The sequence below is a fragment of the Zingiber officinale genome, chromosome 6A, assembly GCF_018446385.1.
Source record: "Zingiber officinale cultivar Zhangliang chromosome 6A, Zo_v1.1, whole genome shotgun sequence".
NCBI classification, from domain to species: Eukaryota; Viridiplantae; Streptophyta; class Magnoliopsida; order Zingiberales; family Zingiberaceae; genus Zingiber; species Zingiber officinale.
In genome coordinates this window covers 89,803,898-89,826,655 of record NC_055997.1, presented here as the reverse complement: position 1 = coordinate 89,826,655, position 22,758 = coordinate 89,803,898, and the positions used below count along the sequence as shown (strand labels likewise).

The 22,758-nt window shown below is 41.7% G+C and overlaps 2 long non-coding RNA genes across 2 annotated transcripts; one reads left to right on the top strand and one right to left on the bottom strand.

The window, feature by feature from the left end:
- Positions 1-10,869: 10,869 nt before the first annotated feature.
- LOC121996894 lies at positions 10,870-12,038 on the bottom strand. Its single transcript, XR_006116178.1, has 2 exons — positions 11,849-12,038; positions 10,870-11,750 (listed from the first exon to the last, which is right to left on the bottom strand). It is a non-coding gene; the product is annotated as an uncharacterized LOC121996894 (long non-coding RNA).
- A 2,370-nt stretch (positions 12,039-14,408) lies between these two features.
- On the top strand, positions 14,409-15,055 carry LOC121996898. Its single transcript, XR_006116183.1, has 2 exons — positions 14,409-14,608; positions 14,710-15,055. It is a non-coding gene; the product is annotated as an uncharacterized LOC121996898 (long non-coding RNA).
- Positions 15,056-22,758: the final 7,703 nt, after the last annotated feature.

The following is a 22,758-nucleotide window of genomic DNA, read 5'->3' as shown; positions in this document are numbered from 1 at the left end:
GACTATTGCTCCCTTACGGTATGAGCTAGTTTGATGACCATTACTCTCATGTGGTATGATCTAGTTTGATGACCATTGCTTCCTTGTAGTCGGAGTGTAACGACCCGCCTTCTACTGACTAGGCTGTAAGGCCGATCGTCACATTATGCTGTGCTAAACTACTATTGCGGAAATCTGGATTGATTAAAATTTTACTAAACTGATTACTATAAAACCTGAACTTAATGTTCTAGGTGTACCTAGGAGTTGTACACATGCTGGGAAGATAATCTATGCCTCTCGGTTGTCCTGCTAGCTGTACCCAGGCATTCCAATCGATCCATGAATCGATTGGGTTGTCGGATCGATCCAGCTTGATACTGGCACGGAGAAAACTCTGGATCGGTCGGCTGACCGATCCATAAACTATTTTGCTTCTGTATGCGGCTGGATCGGTCTACCGACCGATCCAGGAGTACACTGATCGGTCGGTAGACCGATCCAGTGGCTCACTGATCGGTTGGCTGACCGATCAGTGAGCTTTATACTTCCCTGATCACATCTGGATCGGTCGGCTGACCGATCCATAAACTCTCTGTTCGCGACTGGATCGATCAGCTGACCGATCCAGTGGTACAACCCACTTCTGGTATCACAACCCACTTAGTGAGGTAGATGGTTTCTTACTAAGCTTTAAGCTTACAGATACTTTTTCCTTATACTGCAGATAAAGGTAAAGGGAAAATGGACTAGCGGAGGCTGGAGGACAATGCGATGAAGATGTGTGTGGAAGGAACTTGGAATAAAAGATCTTAGGGATCTAACAAGCTTTATTTATGCATTAGAACTTTCAGCAAAATTAGTTAACTGTTAGAACCTTATTATTATTCACATAGTACATTTGCATGCCATAAATTAGTGAACCATGGGTGATATCATGTTTAAAGTGTTAGCTAATACATGTTAAAAATGTTTCTAGCTGTTATAGACTTGTTGTGTATGAGTTGGGCACGAAATAGTGCTGAAATCAGGGGTTCTGATTCGAAATCAGAAACCTGATCGATCTACAGATCGATCAGAAGTGGGTTGTGCCACTGGATCGGTCAGCTGATCGATCCAGTCGCGAACAGAGAGTTTATGGATCGGTCAGCCGACCGATCCAGATGCGATCAGGGAAGTATAAAGCTCACTGATCGGTCAGCCAACCGATCAGTGAGCCACTGGATCGGTCTACCGACCGATCAGTGTACTCCTGGATCGGTCGGTAGACCGATCCAGCCGCATACAGAAGCAAAATAGTTTATGGATCGGTCAGCCGACCGATCCAGAGTTTTCTCCGTGCCAGTATCAAGCTGGATCGATCATGAGATCGATCCGACAGCCCAATCGATTCATGGATCGATTGGAATGCCTAGGTACAGCTAGCAGGACAACCGAGAGGCATAAATTATCTTCCCAGCATGTGTACAACTCCTAGGTACACCTAGAACATTAAGTTCAGGTTTTATAGTAATCAGTTTAGTAAAATTTTAATCAATCCAGATTCCGCAATAGTAGTTTAGCACAGCATAATGTGACGATCGGCCTTACAGCATAGTCAGTAGTGTTGGTGCAACCTTAGGTCAAGGTTGACCTGGTTGACCTGACTCGAGTTGTATTTTGATGTTTGACGAGAATAGAAAAGTTCTATTCTGATGTTTGACGAGAGTAGAAAAGTTGTATTCTGATGTTTGACATAATACAAACTTGGGAGATTGTGGGTGCAATCTTTGGTCAAGGTCGACCTGGTTGACCCGAGGTGAGTCTACCTGATTCGGGAAATCCTGGTGAGTGAAGCCAGGCGAAAGTCCTGGTGAGTGAAGCCAGGCAAGGGAAAGTCCTGGTGAGTGAAGCCAGACAGTTGGAAAGTCCTGGTGAGTGAAGCCAGGAAAGGGAAATTCAGATAGGTCAAACATCTGGTGAAAAGTCCAAGCAGGGAGCTTGGCACGGGAAAAGTCCAAGTATGGAAGCTTGGCATGTGAAGTCGGAAAGGGCTCGGTAGCTCGTTCTCCGGACTAGGTCAGAGACGGCTCGGTAGCTCGTTCTCTGGACCGGATGAAGTCGGAGAGGGCTCGGTAGCTCGTTCTCTGGACCGGATGGAGTCGGAGAGGGCTCGGTAGCTCGTTCTCCGAATTAGGTCAGAGAGGACTCGGTAGCTCGTTCTCTGAACCGGACGAAGTCGGAGAGGGCTCGGTAGCTCGTTCTCCGGACTAGGTAGGGTTTAGGGCTAGGAGCTCTAAACCTGGATCGGTCTGGTGATTGATCAGTAACCAAACAGTGTGTTTCTGTGAATTACCTGATCGGTCTGGTGACCGATCAGTAATCATACAGAAGCGAAGAAGATCGGGAGAAGAAAGAGGGGGATCGGTCTGTCGACCGATCCACCTGAGTCCTGATCGGTCTATAGACCGATCAGAGAGTTGGGCAACTCTCTGTGAAGCGTGCTGATCGGTCTGCCCTCTTCGCAGGTTCGCAGGTTCAGGGATATAAAGGGGTCGAGTGCCTCTACAGTCTAGCGGTCGCCTTTCTTTTCTTGCTGATCTTACTGCAATCAGAGCTTTGCTGAGCTCTCATTTTCCTGAAGCTTCGTGGAAGCTTCCTTCGGCTGGTTCCTGCTGTTGTAGGTGTTTCGTGAAGTTGCTGCTTCATCCAGTCGACGAGAAGGCAAGCTGTGTTTTTACATTCTTACTGCTTTTGTATTGTGCTGTATCTTTGTACTCCTATCTTGCTGTTGCAAGAAGTTTGTGGTGAGGTTTCTCCACCTAGAAGGAGTTTCTATTAGCCGGTTTTCCGGGGTCTCATCCACCGACGGATTGAGAGGATTCGTCCACCTTACGGACACGCCGAGGAGTAGGAGTTTCATCTCCGAACCTCGTTACATCGCTGTGCTTGAGGTTTGATTTTTCCATTTACGTTTCTGTTGTTATTTTTCCGCTGCGCTAACTTGATTTGTAGAAAGAAACACGAATTTGGGGTCGGCTATTCACACCCCCCCCTCTCTAGCCGCGACCGTCGATCCTAACAAGTGGTATCAGAGCGAGGTCGCTCTTCGTTGGATTAACACCCGGGGGAGCACGAGCTAGAGAATGGATGGACTTGGAGATGACGTAACGATTCCACCCTTCTACGATCGCGACGACTTCGCCTTTTGGAAGGTAAGAATGAAGTACTTTCTTATGACTAACTTAGTTAATTGGAAGTGTGTACAAGTAGGTTTTGTTCCTCCAAGGGATGAAGAAGGAGAAATTCTTGAGAAGAAGAGGTGGACGAAGGAACAAATCCACCAATCCGTAATCAACGACGAGGTAATGAAAAATTTTGAATTCTCATTACCTAACGATATCTTGTGTAAGATAGGTGGTTACAACAATGCCAAGGAATTGTGGAACAACTTGGCCAAGTTCCATGAGGGAAGCTCCAATTCAAGTCATGAAGAGGAATCAAGTGAGTCAAGTAGCTCACTTCATGGATGTAAGGAATTAGAAGTTGAGGGCTACTCAACATCTAAGGAAGAAGAGGAGAAGAGTTCTTCTTCAAGATTGGAGCAAGAAGAAGAAGCTTCTATCTCCGGAAGGGATGAAGGAGAAAGCTCATATCCACCCTCAACACTAGGTAACTCAAGCAATTTAATTTCTTTTAAATTACATATAATGTGCTTTGAGTGTAGGGAATATGGACATTACAAGAGTAAGTGTCCAAGGAGGATTAGGAAGACTCCACCGGCACCAAAGGTCAAGAAAGCCGGAGTCCCGATACGCAAGGGTAAAGAGCACGTGGTGTGCTTCCAATGCAAGCGAAGGGGACACTATATGAGCCAATGTCCGAGGGGGAGGCAATCTCACAAGGACAAGAGACCGAGCACGTCTATAGGGGGAGCTAAGGCAAACCCTAAGGTACCCTTTAAGGCACATTATTGCAATTCTAATAAGAAACATGCTAGTAGCTTTATTACAATTGCCAATGATGATAAGCATGATAACTATAGTAACTGATACACGTGCTTAGGTGCCAAACATGTTAGTCTAGATAAGCACAATACTAGAAAAACCAACCCTAGAATTGACTCATCTAAGGTTAAGGAAAACTTAGGTAGGAATCCCAAAACAACTAGACATATGCCTAGGTATACCTCAAAGAAAAATGACAAATTAAAACTTGAGGTATTAGAAAAGGAAAATCAAGTCTTGAGGTCAAGACTTGACAATTTAGAAAAGGCCCTTAAGAATTTAGAGAAGTCAACTCAAGGGTCTAAGGGTCAAAAATCAAAGCTCACTTATCATAATGTTCCATTTGATTATGGAACAAGACCTAGGGCTAGAAAGACCATCACCAAGGTCACAAGGGAAGTCACTCCTAGAGTTGATCTTGATGAGTCCCAAATGACCAAGGCTTTAAAGCCTAGGAGGGTCATTAGGAGGGTTGCTAGGGAAGTCATCCCTAGTGAATATTTAGTGAACCCAATGAGCTCAAATAGGTTTTGGGTTCCTAGGAGCGTGATTTCATCATGCTAGATGGTTTAGGGTGTGCCAACCTTACTTGAATAGGTAGTTAACCTAATCATGGCAAAAGGTGGCACTTTAGGAATTTTCAAGGTGTAATCAAGCCTTGAAAATGAAATGAAAAGTTATTCCTAAGGTGATTAGGATGTGCCAATCATATTTGAGGAGTTGTCTAGAGTCAATCTAATTGGCACATAGTGATCTAAAAATCTTTGGTATAAGATGCTAGGTCTATTACACTTAGGAATATATAACCTATGGCAAAATGATCAAAACTATCAAAAATGGCAATTAAGGCTAGAATTAGGTATCTTCTATACCTTTACATGTTATTTGCCATATATTTTTTGCCATATGCCATGTCATGACATCATATTTAATTTATTATCATTTGAAATGTCATGATAATGCTTAGGTTAGTTAAATGTCATGCTCTATTTAAGTTTCATACTTTATGCCATGACATCATGACTTTGACACATGTTTTTACTTATGATATCATTATATGTCATGTCATCATCTTTTGCATTTATAATCAATTAATTTGATTTAAGGACAAAAACACAATTTGATATGGAGATCAAATTGTTGTTTAGAAAATGCATGAGAACTTAGCCTAAGATGACCTAAACTCATATCTCACATCAAAATTGACTTGGATGTGTTTAATACACCTTAGATGTGTGTGAGATATTAGGATCATGAGTTAGGATCAAGGTGCATAGTTCTTGTACCTAGATGAGCATAATTCGAAATTGAGGATCATAGGGAAAGCTTGTGTACAAGTCATGTACATTTAGCCCTAAGATTGTGGTCCTAAATTAAATGGTTTAAAATCATTTCAAAGTTGATTTGAAAAACCTTGATGAAGATTTTCTAGTGATAGCATTCATCATTGAGTAAGTTGATACAAAGATTGATTAACTTTGAGTTATTTCAAAATCTTTTGAACTTTGTATCAAGATTTGAAAATGGAAGTTATTTTCATAGAAAATTATTTTTTCTTGATAGTATATGTTATGAGGAATGTATCCTCAAAGTTTTATAATTTTTTGAATTTTCTAGAATTTTCTAGGAGTTTCTGAATTTCGGGAGGAAAATCAGAAATTCTGATATCAGTCTTGTGGACCAATCAGAGAGGATTCTAATCGGTCCAGGAAAGTGTGGATCGGTCACTAGGACCGATCCAAGAGAGTGTGGATCGGTCTGGTGACCGATCCAGTGAAGGCTGATCGGTCTGGTGACCGATCAGAGCGTGCGAAATGCTAATTTTTCGACTGTTGACTGAAATTTCAGCTATGAAAGTTGGTGGTTTAGATTTCTAAAGGTTTGAAACTCTCCACGACATTGTTGGTGCAATGGTCAAGGGGGAGTTGACCTTTAGGGGGAGTTTTACTACTGGTCAAGGGGGAGTTGACCTTTAGGGGGAGTTTTTACTCCTAAAGACTTGAGTGATATGGGATTATCACTAAGTTAATTGTTGACCTTAGTATAAGGGGGAAATTAAGGGTTTCAATGAAAGGTATGAGACTTTCATTAGGAAGAAACTCTTGACCTTGAGTCACTCTTTTTGATATGTGTCAAAAAGGGGGAGAATGGGAGAATGTCCAAAGAATGTTCAAGGAAGAACATTAGAGTGTGGGGAGAATGTTCAAGGAAGAACATTGGAAAACCTAAGTTAGGTTATCGGGTTAACCTAACTTGATTATGGTCTTTGTCAAACATCAAAAAGGGGGAGATTGTTGGTGCAACCTTAGGTCAAGGTTGACTTGGTTGACCTGACTCGAGTTGTATTTTGATGTTTGACGAGAATAGAAAAGTTCTATTCTGATGTTTGACGAGAGTAGAAAAGTTGTATTATGATTTTTGACAGAATACAAACTTGGGAGATTGTGGGTGCAATCTTTGGTCAAGGTTGACCTGGTTGACCCGAGGTGAGTCGACCTGATTTGGGAAATCCTGGTGAGTGAAGCCAGGTGAAAGTCCTGGTTAGTGAAGCCAGGCAAGGGAAAGTCCTGGTGAGTGAAGCCAGGCAGTTGGAAAGTCCTGGTGAGTGAAGCCAGGCAAGGGAAATCCAGATAGGTCAAACATCTGGTGAAAAGTCCAAGCAGGGAGCTTGGCACGGGAAAAGTCCAAGTATGGAAGCTTGGCATGTGAAGTCGGAAAGGGCTCGGTAGCTCGTTCTCCGGACTAGGTCAGAGAGGGCTCGATAGCTCATTCTCCGAACCGGATGAAGTCGGAGAGGGCTCGGTAGCTCGTTCTCCGGACTAAGTCGGAGAGGGCTCGGTAGCTCGTTCTCCAGACTAGGTCAGAGAGGGCTCGGTAGCTCGTTCTCTGGACCGGATGGAGTCGGAGAGGGCTCAGTAGCTCATTCTCCGGACTAGGTCAGAGAGGACTCGGTAGCTCGTTCTCTGGACCAGACGAAGTCGTAGAGGGCTCGGTAGCTCGTTCTCCGGACTAGGTAGGGTTTAGGGCTGGGAGCTCTAAACCTGGATCGGTCTGGTGACCGATCTAGTGATACGCTGGTTGACTGATCGGTCTGGTGACCGATCAGTAACCAAACAGTGTGTTTCTGTGAATTACCTGATCGGTCTGGTGACCGATCAGTAATCATACAGAAGCGAAGAAGATCGGGAGAAGAAAGAGGGGGATCGGTCTGTGGACCGATCCACCTGAGTCCTGATCGGTCTACAGACCGATCAGAGAGTTGGGCAACTCTCTGTGAAGCATGCTGATCGGTCTGGGGATCGATCAGTATAGGTCCTGATCGGTCCCCAAGACCGATCAGAGAAGGTCTGGACCGATCATGGTGGAGCTTGATCGGTCCAGCTCTAGCGGTTGAGTCACAACGGCTAGATTTCTGCTGTGTCTTCTGCCCTCTTCGCAGGTTCGCAGGTTCAGGGATATAAAGGGGTCGAGTGCCTCTACAGTCTGGCGGTCGCCTCTCTTTTCTTGCTGATCTTACTACAATCAGAGCTTTGCTGAGCTCTCATTTTCCTGAAGCTTCGTGGAAGCTTCCTTCGGCTGGTTCCTGCTGTTGTAGGTGTTTCGTGAAGTTGCTGCTTCATCCAGTCGACAAGAAGGCAAGCTGTGTTTTTACATTCTTACTGCCTTTGTATTGTGTTGTATCTTTGTACTCCTATCTTGCTGTTGCAAGAAGTTTGTGGCGAGGTTTCTCCACCCAGAAGGAGTTTCTATTAGCCGGTTTTCCGAGGTCTCATCCACCGATGGATTGAGAGGATTCGTCCACCTTACGGACACGCCGAGGAGTAGGAGTTTCATCTCCGAACCTCGTTACATCGCTGTGCTTGAGGTTTGATTTCTCCATTTACATTTTTGTTGTTATTTTTCCGCTGCGCTAACTTGATTTGTAGAAAGAAACGCGAATTTGGGGTCGGCTATTCACACCCCCCCTCTCTAGCCGCGACCGTCAATCCTAACAAGTAGAAGGCGGGTCATTACACGGAGCTAGTTGATAGTAATTGTTATACATTTGGATTTGCATGTATCCTATCGGCCAGGGCTCCCATCCCATTATAGGTTGAGGTCAGAGCCAAGCGACAGTGATTGTTGTACACCGAGATTTATATGTATCCTATTGATCAGGGCTCCCTTTTGTTGGAGGTTGAGGTCAGAGTCAGTCGACGGTGAGTGTTATATCCTTAGCCGCTCATAGTGATCTGTGATAGAGTGATCTCGTGCGGCCCGTAGCTAGATAGCTACTTCCTGTCGACCCACAATGATCTGTCATAGAGTGATCTCGCACGGATAGGGACCTTGAGATTTCAGATTGCCCATAGTGATTTGTGGTAGAGTGATCCATGCAGTCCCTAACTAGATAGCTAGATGTCTTGGTCACTTGTATTTCTTGTAGTGGAGTGTTGCTCCCACACATGATGGTTTGTTTATGGTTTTATTATTGGATTATTATACCTTGGGCTATCCACAGTGATTTGTGGTAGAGTGATCTCGTCTAGCCCGTAGCTAGATATCTACTTCCTATATACCCATAGTGATTTGTGGTAGAGTGATCTCACACAGACAGGAACCCTGACATTTTGGACTGCCCACAATGATCTGTGGTAGAGTGATCTCGCGCAGTCCCTAGCTAGATGTCTTAGTTATTTGTATTGCTTGTGGTGAAGCGTTGCTCCCACATATGTTGTATTGCTTGTGGTGGAGCGTTGCTCCCACATACGATAGATTGCTTGTGGTGACTGTTGCTCCCACATATGGATTGCTTATGGTGGAGCGTTGCTCCCACATATGATGGATTGCTTGTGGTGGACCGTTGCTCCCACATGTGATGATCTATTTCTACTATATGTACTGGCATATGCTTAGGCTTTGCGATACCTATATTGCTTATGTTGTAGACACATGTTGTATATATCTGAGATCTTGACATGATTCATTCATGTGCATTTATTATATATGGATATACTGTTATATATATTGTTCAAGTATTATGAGCAGATTTGTTGTTGATCCTAATAATTTACTAATCGTTATACCATGTGTGCTAGATCGGTACTAGTATGTGTATTTATCATGTCATATATGATCATGTTCTTATTTCCCTACTTGGATTGTATATCTTTGATCGCCTTACACATTTATCCATGCACTGCCATTTATCTATTATCTGTTGAGTTATCCAGACTCACCATCCCTTTTACTGATTTCCTTCCACCAGATAACAAATAAATGTTGGAGAAGTTGTTGGGAGGGCCACTTGTATCCATTTTCAGATTTTATTTTGGTGCAAGTCATGTCGGCATGCAGTCAGTCTATTATCTTACGTGATTTTGTGTTTGTACCAACCATGTAGGTCATGTAGCTTTATTTTCTTCCGTTGTATTTTTGTTTTAGCTCTGTGAGCTACCTATATAATTACGTAGTTATGATTATTTCCAGCCGTGTGGGTTGTATATACAACTGCGTGGTTGTGTTTGTTTTTCAGCCGTGTTAGCTATTGTTTATTTTACTTGTACAGCCGAGTGACTATGTATCCATGTTACAATTGTCATCCTTACAAGAGAGGTGCTGTCCATTTTTCATAGACAACTTTATCCCCGAGGCATGACATTTGGAGACGACTTACTTGATAAAATAATGTTTTCGTCGTAGATTGTTTTTGCAATGAATTTTTTAAAACAAATTTGTCTCAAATTGTCATATTTTTATAGCGGATTATCCTGCATGAACTGTAACATTATCAAAGTAAAAACATATAACTAACCAAACTAAATGCAAATGCATACATTAGAAGAAAATTTCATCACTAAATAATTTGGAGGAGAAAAACTTAAAAATTGAGTATAAAAATACAGAGGGGATATAAGAGATATGCATAATGTAAAATATCTCATAAAGGAATCCAAGGAATAACAAATAAGGTTATGACAGAAATCTTTAATATCTTAGATTTCTCTGTTGGACGGTTTATCATTTTGCATGTTACTCTTTTATACTCTTATCATCCCTTTATTTATTTATTTATTTATTTATTTATTTATTTTATTGTCAGGAAATTAAACATATGCATGCTAGTGTAAGCTCTAAGAGTCAATTAAAAGTTGATTGACTTAAGATATTTTGTATCATATTTTATTAATAAAAGATAAATTTATGATTAATATTTTTTCTTTAGATATGTGCTAGATGAATAAGTATAATAATGTCCTAGGATAGTAGATCCTAGTTTACAGCATATCAATTGGTTGAATTGATAATGAAAGACTATATATATATATATATATATATATATATATATATATATATATATAAACACTATACTTTTAATTATTCCTAATCAAGTATTAATATACAAAGGCAATATTAATGCATTGAGACTAGCATGCATGTCAATTGATGACTTAATCTCACAAGTCATAGATATGAGATATCAAGTTGACACATGAGTGTATATTAGAGAATATGCACTGAATTGACCTGTCATGAAAATATTTCATGGATCGTTATATGAATGTCATAAACATTCTCATGTAATTATTAGTAAGAATAGTTGGTAAGTGCGCAACTGTCACTTGCGCAGAATCAAATTAATTCATTTATACTCAACGGAACCCCTTAACCTACACTAAGGTAGTATAGTAGAGGACTGGGTCATCTCTCACGTGGAACCAGTGATAGGGCATTTGCTCTCAGACGGAATCGAACAGGGGCTTTGTTTTGGAATTTCTACACTTAATGCAAATAAGGGAATCCTAACTAACCAACAAATATGAACTCACAACGCAGTGTCACTCTACGTTGTGAGGATCCTTTCTAGAGAAGAAACATGCATAAAGAAAGCAACAGTTAAACAACAGTAATTGACTAAACAAACTAACAACAATTAAATAAAACCTAATTATGATTAAAAGCTAAACTTGTACCACATTATCACCCTATGACACAAGATCAACAATCATACATAAATGGAACTAAACAGAATATGAAACTAAACAATTTAATATGCATCCTAAGGAAATAACAAGTAGACCAAACATAAAATTAAGCTACATAAACAGCAAGGTGAACTACACTATCCGAACCACTCTTCTTGTGATCAACCACCAATCGACTACCCCTGCCGTCACACAGAGACCCGGATTTGGAACGCCAGCCCTGGTGGAAAACACAATGATTGATTGACTGCTCGTAACAACGCAACCTCACTTAATTTAACAATGCTCTGCCGGAATTGTTGACTGAAGTTGCTGGGATCATGCCAGCCTTCGCAACACCGTCCGCAGAAGTCCACAGCAGCATTAGCCTTGGGATTCAGATGGGAAGCACATTGGAGAAGAAGTAAAACATTGCGGACAACTCAGATTCTACCGGAATTTGTAAACACAGTGAATTTCCTGGACTTCCTGCCTTCGGAACGCCGTCCGCGGAAGTCACAACAGAACCAATGTGGAATTTAGAAGGTGCTTGCCAGAGAAGAAGATGAAACGGCTGACTTCCTCCTTGGAATCTTCCGCTTTCACAGCGCCATCCGTGGAAAGAACATCCACTGAGGAAGGGATGGAAAAGGGTGCCTCTCCGGAGGAGAACGCTCCGCCGATAAGAAAGCCCTAATTCTGATCTCACTGTGTCGTCGCCGCCTTGGGATGGAGATGAAGGGAACCTCACCGGTTGGAGCAGAACTACTCCACCGGAGACGTCACCGTGAAGATGTCATCGCTACTCACAAAGGTCCGTCGGAGATTGCCGTCGTCGCCGCTGGAGAAGAATCACAGAAGAGGATTGGGGGAGTCAGGTGTGCGGGAAAGAGATGCTGACAATACGAGAAGAAAAGAAAGTAGAAAGGGTTGGCCGACCGGCAGCAAGGAAAGAAAAGATGTCGTCAGTCAACGGTGAGGAGAAGAAAGGAAGAAGAGGGTGCCGCCGGTAGTCGCGAGCCCTAGCAGAAGAGGAAAAACGCGAGAGATGGCCTTCGGCCTTGTGCGTCCGCGTGAGTGAAGAGGTAAGTTTCTTAATGGGTTTCAGGTTTGGGTAAGGAAAAGGATTCGATCCGAATCCAATATAAAAAGGAAAATTAGATTATGAAATTGGACTTCAAGATTGGGCTTTAGAAGTGGGCTTGAGGATTGAGCTTCTCTCTTTGAAATGAAATGAACCAAGGCTCAACCTTAGCTTTGGATCCAATTAATTTGACTCAGTTCATGTATATGAAATCTCTTTAATCCCCTACAAAATCATGAAATAATACCAAGATTAGGGAGAGATTATAATAAGCTAACAAATATATCCTAACTCATGAATCATGATATAAAGCAAGATTTAAATGAATGAGAGGATAAAAATGCTAAGTATAAGAGCTAAAATATCACATAAAAATGCTAGTTATCAATAGTCCTTGGACCTGAAGTCACTATACTTCTCTACATAAGGAGTTGTGTATTTTAGTATCGACAAATGTTACTTATAACAAGATGGACTATAAAGTCGATCATTAAATATGCAATAAGTTATGCGGAGAGATGTGAGTGATGTAGATGGGACATATTCCTTCCACATGATGGAAGTGATATTTATAAGCCCCTTGATTAACTATGATATAAAAATGCATGGTCATTCTTAAATTAGTCAATACCATATTGAGCTTATTTGATTGAGTGTGTCTACTTAGCGATCAAGAAATATAAAAATTGATAAGAGGATGACATGGTCTATGTCTTAGTAATCAATCTAGATATCAAAGATTGAATGACTGAGTTATACAAGATAATAGACATAGAAAGGTTAGGTTAGATATCGATATTCTCATCGATCGCTTGAATAACAATGATGCATTGCTAGATGTAGACTCAAATGAATTTGAATTAGACTCATGGGATTAATGGGTTAGACTCATTGACTTATTGCGTTAATGACTTATTGGGTAATGGTTAATCCAATATACTAAATCTAACGCATTAAGATTAATAGATATTAATAGAGATTAATTCATCATTAATCAAAAGAAGATCAAGAGGCAAAAACTTTTAATATTCCTTAGATAAGTACAAAAGGCTTGTAGAATTCATTTTCATTTAGATGATTTTGTATCTTCTTCCTCTTGATCCTCTCTTGGTCGAACCTCTTAGAGTGGCTAGCACCACGAAGATGGTTCTCTCCGAATAGTGAGTTCGTGAGACGAACAGGAGAATGTATTTGTGTAGATATCTTAGAGGTGCAAACATGCACTTTATCGTGCTAAGATCTGCATCCAAATCAAATTTGCTGTCGGGAGTTCACGCAACAAAGGTAATGATTCTATGTGATAAAGTAGCAAGAACGTAGTATACGGTATTCGTAAGGATCTCTGGAGGGATCCTTTTTCGCTATGTATGTGATTATTTTTCTCATAAGATCCCTACAATGCATACACATTATATATGGATGAACAACTTATAATCCTTTTAAAATAAAGTGCATCAAAATCATATATAAATATATAGGATGAATGATTCACGTACACATAGGTGAATGATCCACAATCCACACAATTCAAAATACATCGTAAATATATATAAAAGGTGGACAATTCCACAATCTACCAAGTATATAAAAGCTCATCATTGTGTGTGTGCCCCCGTGGACGACTGAGATTAACTGGCTACATGACAGCGTTAATCAGAAATTGCCACATGGATAGTTGCTCTCAACCACCCACGGGGGCGCACACACAATGGTGATATATGAATTTTGATATTCTGCATACCTTATCCTGCACATCTCAACTAGTTTTTATCTTGGGCGGTAAATATGAGCACCCAGCGTGAGCATCTATCATGATAGATGCTCACACTGGGTGCTCATATTTACCGCCCAAGATAAAAATATTTTCTCTTTTTCTATATATATATATACACCGATCGAAGTCTACGCATCCTTGAAAAAGCTCTAGGACCCTTTTTAAATGCAGAGTAAATGTTCTATATATATAGCATAAATAATTCATTTTATTTAGGTATTTTAGCATAATAAGATATGAAAGTCCTTCGGAGTTAAAGGGAAGGCAAACCTCTAAGAATAATTGTCATATTCATTATCTTATTAATTTTAATATCAGTGTCCTAAACTAATGTCCTTATGTAAAGAAAATCAGAATTTATGAAAAAGGAAGTACAAGTTGAAGAAAATGATTCAATATATGTAAAAATAAAATTAAGATTTATTAATTATTCTTTTCGTTATTACTTATTTTGAGGCAGTCTCATAATATTTTATTTATTTATTATTATATTAATTGACGGAGTGTTATAATATACTTATAAATCATCTCTCTTATAAACAAATAAAAATAATCAATAATTTTATTATTTTATTTTATTTCTCTCCCATCTTATTTCTTTCCTAATATTAGAGTCAGATGTAGCGATAAACGGTGAACCAATGTTTTAATTAATCTTTTCTTTTCTTTCTATCTTATGCCTCTCGTTTTCTTTTTGTTTTTAATTAACCCTCTCTCTTTAATTTCGTTTTTCATCACCTCATCTCCTCCCTCTCCTCACATCAAGCCGACACCCGACACCAATCAGCCTGCATCCCCTTCTCCTTCGCTCCGACCGACACTGGCGCCGCCTCATCTTCCGGTACTTATTTTTCGCTTCAATTCAGAACCTTTACTTTTTTTTCTTCTTCAACGCACAACCACTAGAATCTCTGAAGAAGACTGCCGCCGGTTTCTTTGAAGAAGCCACCCCTTTTTGAAGAATCCGACTCGAGCGGCCTGTTGTCGCCGCCCTTTCTGAAGAAGCCGACCTGTTGCCACTGCCGATTGGCTCTCCTTCTCCTTTCTCTGCTGTCGACGCCAACAAAAAGGGGATTTCGCTGCTGCTACCTCTTCTTCGCCGTCCAACCTCTGCTCCGGCCAAAGGAGGCACCGCCAGCCCACCTCCGGACTTCCGCCGCCACTCTTGGCTTCTCTGCTCCGGCATAGAAATCATCTTTATGGCACAACTCTCTTCCTTATCTTCGAATGTCATATCTTATTTATCCATCAAACTTAATTACATGCATTGGAAGATGCAGTTCCTTTTCGTTACTTTATGTTCATAATTTACTTGGAGTTATTGATGGTACTTCTCTTAAATCACAAGAAGACGATTCAACTTATGCTATATGGAGTAAGAAGGATCAAATAATTATGACATGGTTGATTTCAATGATTAGTGAGCCTATACTTCCTACAATTGTTAGGCAATACACTTCATGTTACGTCCATCACTAAAAATTTACTCTCAGTTCGTCAATTTGCTCTTGATAATAAAGTATTCTTTGAATTTTACCTTCATTATTGTTTTGTGAAAGATCTCACAACTAGAACCACCCTGCTCAAAGGAAAAATTAGAGATGGTCTTTATTATCTTCAACCTATATCCGCCAAAGCTCTAATTGGAAAATGCACAAATAAAACCTCTTGGCATGCAAGACTTGGTCATCCATCTCTACGTCTCGTTCAAGAAATCATTAATTGGTTGACTTACCGACTTCTTTGTCATCCTCATCTCATTCTATTGAAGTACGTTTAAAAGCAAAAAGTCACAAATTACCCTTTGTTTCTTCTTCTCGTACATCTTATTTTCCTTTAGAAATAATTCACTCTGATGTTTAGGGCCCTACTTCTATTTTGTCAAATCAAGGTTTTCTTTATTGTGTGATTTTTAATGATGACTTTAACAAGTTTACTTGAATATTTCTTATGAAATAAAAATCTGAACTTTTTTATTTTTTTTTTATCAATTTCAAAGACACGTAGAACGCTACTTTGACCCTAAAATACTTTCTCACCATTCTAATTGGGGTGGAGAATATCAAACGTTCATCGTCATCTAAACTCCTTGGGCAACTTTTGTCAAGCCCCGGAGGAGTCCCTGCCCGAAAAAATTTCGACAACATCTCCCCTGTTCGGCGGACAATCTGAAACTTTCTACATCGTCCTCTGGGCCACATATACCTCGGCCAACACGGCCGGAACAATAACAATAATATAAACAATCACCCACGCAATTAATAATTTAACTAACTGTAACAGTGATAATATGACTCAAACACAACCCTACTCAACTACACCCATAAAGCACAAAACCGATGTCCTACTCCACTACACTCATAAAGCTCAAATCCGACAATAAAATCAACTTACCTCTTCTACCGTCTAAGCAGGCGTGTAGTAAAACAAATCCAATAAAACTCATAGGCAACAAGAATCCATACAAGATCCAAATGTATCAACACAAACAAGTCCAAACATAGTCTAAAACAAGAAAAACTAAAAGTTCAACACGACGTCCTCGTGGACTGCAGGGGACTAGCGACTGGAACCCTCCGGATATCATCAACCTGAAAATAACAACGAAGGAGGGTGTGAGTCTAACACTCAGCGAGTATCAACTGATATGCATAATAAAGAAAATAACAGGCAGCACTAATCATGCGTACAGTCTCCTGATACAAGGATAAATGCAACTAAAACAAAACAGGAGAAAACTGTACTAACCAGGACCAAGGTATAAGTACAATAGGGTCGTCAGACCGAGAGTGTCATAATCCTGTATGCATGTCAATCATATGCATCCATATAAATGCAGTAAGTAAATGCAGCAAACACAAGCAATAAATGCATCATGCATATGATGCAAATGTCATGGTCACCCCTGATGCCAGTCAGTCATGTCACACACAATGGTGAGACCGAGTGGGTAGGGCTGTGACAACCGTACACTCTGCCATCACTGTTCTTGATGAGTGACCGAGTGGACGGGATGCTGTCGGAGTACACACATACTCCAACCCCAAATCATAAATGGGGGAGCGCAATGCTCTCATCTCCCGGTACACCATGACGGGGAGGGATCCCTGACGTGCTACCATGCCCCGTCACACTACCCATGAGTAAACCAACGGAGCACCGAACAGAGCAAAACTAACGTGCTACCACGCTGCGTCATGCTACCCATGAGCGGACCAACGGAGCACCGACAGTGATGAAACTGGCGATGTGCTCAACAATAATGGAGCAGACTATCACACAGCATGCAATCATGCGAATGGTGCATGATACTAAGCATGGCAAAATACTGAGCAGCATAGCAATAATCCATATACATGTAAAATGTGTACCATCGGGAAGTGAATCAAATCAAAGTACACGGACCAGATAAGGTATCAAAAACCCTAGGTCCTGAACATGATAAATAACATGATTGTGTCACTACCTCTATAAGCAAGTAAATACTAACATGATGCGCATAGCAAATAAACAAACAAGCATGTAGTAGATTAGGTAGTGATCAACTGAAACAGATAAGAAAACACAATCATTGCTATTTGTTAAAGACATTACTATGCATATCAAATGACATAAAGTCAAAGTACCCGCCCCTAATAGAAAGGATTGTATCCGGTCCAAATCCGACGTCGAGATTCTCGTCTCGCGTCAAAGTCCTGTAGTAAACCGTATAGTTTAGCTAAATTAATTATAAACAAATAGCTAAACAAATTCCTAATCCACCAACCATCTAGGGTTAGCTTCATTAACCCTAATTACACCATTAGGTTAATTCTAAACCTAAGTTAACAATTATTGCTAACACAACTAGCAATCATCTACAACGAAGATCAATTCCTACACTATACCTAAATTCCCAACCGTTGTTGTTGTTGGAACAAGGGTTGTTTGCTATTGGAATTTAAGGCAGCAGCTGTTAGAACAGAGTGAGAGCCAATCTGCTGTGATTCCGGATCAAGGTGAGATCAAGCAACAACACCCAAACAGAGAATCAAACCCAAATCCATAGCTAGGTATGACACTTACCTCCAACCAATAGCCCTAAATTTCTTCCGCAAGGAAGGAGTCTGAGCTCCGATTAGGGGAAGCAGCAAGAAACAATCCAAAATCTTCCTTCTAGTGTAAAACAGGAAGAAGGTCACAAGCCGATAAACCCAATCAAACAAGATCATTAAATCTATAAACTTCTCGTCCCTGCTTACCTTGAGGATCGCTGCTAGGGCACGGGAACACCGACGATGGATCGACACTGGCACGCAGAGACAAAGAAAGTCAGGCGATCGTGTGGAGACGGCTAGGGCACAGATGAACTCGACCGCTGACGCTAGGGCACAGGCGACAGCGGCGCTGGTTCTGGTAGAGAGACGGCAGAGGCACAGGAGGAGAAGGGATTGGGCGGCGCGGCTCTGAAGAGAGGGGAAGATCGGCACTGCTCGACTGTCGGGAGAAAGAGACGAAGCGAAACCCTTGCTGAGGGGTTAAATCGCGAGGGAGAGGAGGAACCACCGACGGTTAGGGCTGATCGGCCGCGAGGAGGGAAGAAGGCGCGGGGGAAACGACTCGGCACGGGTTCGGCGAGGAAGGGAGGAAACGAAGGAATGAAAAGAAAAGAAAATAAAGAAAAAGAAATAGAAAAGAAAAAGAATTTAGAAAATAAACATTTCTTCGCTAAAACGGGGTAACCTAAACAGGCTTTCCCGGGCCCCTTTTTTATCCCCGTTAACTCGTCCGTACGAGCTCCGAAAAATTCTCGAAAAATTTTCAAAAATTCTGAAAGATTCCCTTATTCTTATTCACCATTTTTTGGTATTTTATATTCTCCCCCACTAATAAAAATTTGGTCCCCAAATTTCGTTATCTACCATCAACAAATACTAATAACAGATAAAGAGTACAAAATGATGAACGGTAAATTAAATCACATACCTCAAGTGAAAAGATGGGGCTATCGAGCTCGGATAGTATCCTCCTCGTCCGAATGATGCTGTCATCCGACTTTAACCAGCCGGATAGTCTTGTTCCGCAACTGACGCTCTTGACGGTCCAGAATCCGTACCGAAATCTCCTCATAAGTGACGTCAGACTGAACGGGAACTGGGATATCTGTCAGCACATGCGTCGGGTCGGGTACGTATCTCCTCAGCATAGATACATGAAATACATCGTGTACGCCTGCCAGAGATGGTGGTAGTGCCAGCCGGTATGCTACTGCTCCAATCCTCTCCAGGATATGGAAAGGTCCAATGTATCGCGGAGCTAACTTACCCCTGAGACCAAATCTCTTTACCCCTTTCGTGGGTAAAACTCTCAGGAAAACATGATCACCAATAGAGAACTCCAAAGGTCTGCGTCTCCGATCAACATAACTCTTCTGGCGGTCCTACGCCTCTGACATCTTCCGTCTGATAATACGGACCAACTCTGCCTCCTGCTGAGCTCTATGAGGTCCCAACAGCTGAGCCTCTCCAACCTCATCCCAGAGGGTGGGTGTCCGACAAGGCCTACCATATAACGCTTCAAATGGTGCCATCTGGATAGCCGAATGAAAACTGTTGTTGTAGGCAAACTCTACCAATGGCAAATGGTCCTCCCAACTGCCTCCAAAATCCAATACACACTATCTCAGCAAGTCCTCTAGAGTCTGAATGGTCCGCTCTAACTGTCCATCTGTCTGTGGATGGAAAGCTGTACTAAATCGGAGTTGAGTGCCCAAGGCCTACTGCAAACTCTGCCAGAAATGAGACGTAAGCCGGGGGTCTCTATCCGAAATAATAGTCAAAGGGAAACCATGCAATCTGATGATCTCCCGACAATACAGATCTGCCAATCGATCAAGGGAATCTGCCCTCCGAATCGCTAAAAAGTGCACGGATTTGGTTAATCGATCAACGACTATCCAAATCGCGTCATGACCTCGTCGTGTTCTCGGCAAACCCACCACAAAGTCCATAGTAATATGTTCCCATTTCCACTCAGGAATAGAAATCCGCTGAAGTAAGCCGGCAGGTCTCTAGTGCTTGACCTTCACCTGCTGACAGACAAGACATCTCGCTACAAATTTTGCGATGTCTTTCTTCATACTGTTCCACCAGTAAGAACGCCTCAAATCTCGATACATGCGGGTCTTGCCTGGATGGATCGAAAATCGAGAGTGATGAGCCTCCTGAAGTAGCTCCTATAAGACCGGATGAAACTGAGGTACGCATAATCTGCCTCGGAAGTATATAATACCCTCCTCGTCTCGTGTGAACTCGGTCTACTACCCGGAAGCTATTTGGCTGCCAATAAACTTCAAATGCTGATCACTGGCCTGAGCCTCTCGGATCCTCATCCTGATCGATGATTGAGCAGCCATGGTAACAAGAATACCCTGCTTTGTATGTCCCTGCTCCTCAAGGTCTAACCCGAAGAAACCCTGAACCAAGTCTGTAACTGAAACTCAGTGGCAAGCCAAAGTCCCTCTGGACTTCCTGCTGAGTGCATCGACAACCACATTAGCTTTCCTCGGATGATAGCTAATGGTACAATCGTAATCCTTCAGGAACTCCATCCATCTCCTATGTCGGAGATTAAGCTCCTTCTGAGTAAAAAAAATATATTTGAGACTCTTATGATCAGTGAGAATCTCAAATGTAATGCCGTATAACTGATGCCACCAAAGCTTCAGAGCAAAGATGATGGCAGCTAAATCCAGATCATGAACTGGGTAGTTCTTCTCATGCTCCTTCAACTGTCGAGAAGCATAAGAGACTACCTTGCCGTGCTGCATCAGAACAGCGCCCAAACCCTGAAGAGACGCGTCGGTGTAGAGTACAAATCCATCCTCTCCAGAAGGTAAAACCAAAACTGGAGCCGACACTAATCTCCGCTTCAGCTCCTGGAAGCTGGTCTCGCAATCCTCAGACCACATGAACTTCACGCCTTTCCTGGTAAGGCGTGTCAACGGCATAGCAATACGCGAAAAACCCTCAACAAAACGTCGGTAATATCCTGCCAATCCCAGAAAACTACGGATCTTCTGCACTGACTTCAGCTGCTCCCAACTGGTGACATCCTCGATCTTCTGAGGGTCTACTGAAATACCTCTGCTCGAGACCACATGTCCCAGAAAATCGACTGAGGATAACCAGAATGCACATTTGTTGAACTTCGCGTACAACTGATGTCGTCGAAGAGTCTCCAAGACTATGCGAAGATGCTGTGCATGCTCCTCCTCGGAACGCGAGTAGACCAATATATCATCGATGAAAACGATAACAAACTGATCAAGATACTTCAGAAAGACGCGGTTCATCAAGTCCATAAATACCGCTGGAACGTTGGTAAGCCCAAATGGCATTACCAAAAACTCATAATGACCATACCTGGTACGGAAAGCAGTTTTCTGAATATCAGATTCTCTGACTCTCAGCTGATGATACCCGGACCGCACATTAATCTTAGAATACACTGATGTACCTCTGAGCTGATCAAACAAATCCTCGATCTGTGGTAAAGGATATTTATTTCTGACGGTCACTGCATTCAGCTGTCTGTAGTCAATACATAACCTCAGAGTGCCATCCTTTTTCTTGACAAATAACACCGGAGAACCCCATGGAGAAACACTAGGGCGAATAAATCCCCTGTCTAAAAGCTCCTGGAGTTGAACCTTTAGCTCGTTCAACTCTTTTGGTGTCATACGATAAGGAGCTTTCGATGCCGGTGCGGTCCCCGGAATCAGCTCAATAGCGAACTCCACTTGCCTTCTAGGAGGCAGACCTGGTAGCTCCTCTGGAAATATATCGGGGTACTCTCGGACTACACAGCAGCTTCTGAGCCTGAATCGTTGAAACGATCGATATGCCGTCGTCTCTAATGCCAGTGAAATCCCACGAGGGTTGGTTCGGAGGCCGGAATGTGACCACCCTCATCTGGCAATCAACAGTGGCATGATATGCTGACAACCAGTCCATGCCAAGAATAATATTAAAATCGACCATTTCCAATACTAAAAGATCTACCGTAAGTATCATGTTGTCAAAATCTAACGGGCAACCTCTGACCTCCTGAGTGACGTCGAATGAATCACCGGACGGTAGGGAGACGGTCAGTCGTTACGGTCTAAGAGTGGTTAATCTACCCATGTCCCTCATAAATGCACGACGATCCAACCAACTGAGCTAATAGGTCATTCTCTAGCCTACCATGCTCAGTGAATTAAATATTAGTGCCAATACATATTAATCAGGAACATTTCCATGAAATTCAAACAGCACAAATTAAATTGCACTACACAATGTTTCCAATTCAGATGTATCCAAACAAAAAGGCCAACATCTAACTGGCATATATATCAGAAGGTACATCCTTCAATGAAGCGAGCAGTATTGCATAGTATACCATCCGATATAATTTCTTTCTCTTGCAACTGTGAGAATGCATGAGTTCTCAACATGACATTTGTATCCTTGCAAAGGACCATGTAAATTTATCATGGAAATATTGCAGGGCTTGTTTGTCTTCAAGAGAAGTTAAAAAAAATAGTGAGAAAGAGACTTCTGTATCAAATTAAATACAGAAAATATTAACTAGGCCACACCACCTTAATAGCATGGATCATGATGACCAGTTGTCAAATAAAGTCCGGATAGTAACATGATACATTAGGTATCATCAAGTGAAGGATTTCCTAACTCTTTTGCTACTAAACATATTTGATCAACAACCTTTAGACTAACAAAGTAACACTTGTATGCTACTCCAAGATTTTGTACGTTGTTGGAAATGCATTTATTTAATCTGCACAAAGGGAATGGGGAGCGGTTTGATGTATAGCTTATATGTTCATTGTGTCAGAAGTTTATGGATATCTATTTAATACACGGAATAGCTCAGAAGTTTCTTACTCACTTCCTCGCAATGACTCCATTATCTATCCCGTGTTCCTACTTAGCTATCATACAATAACCT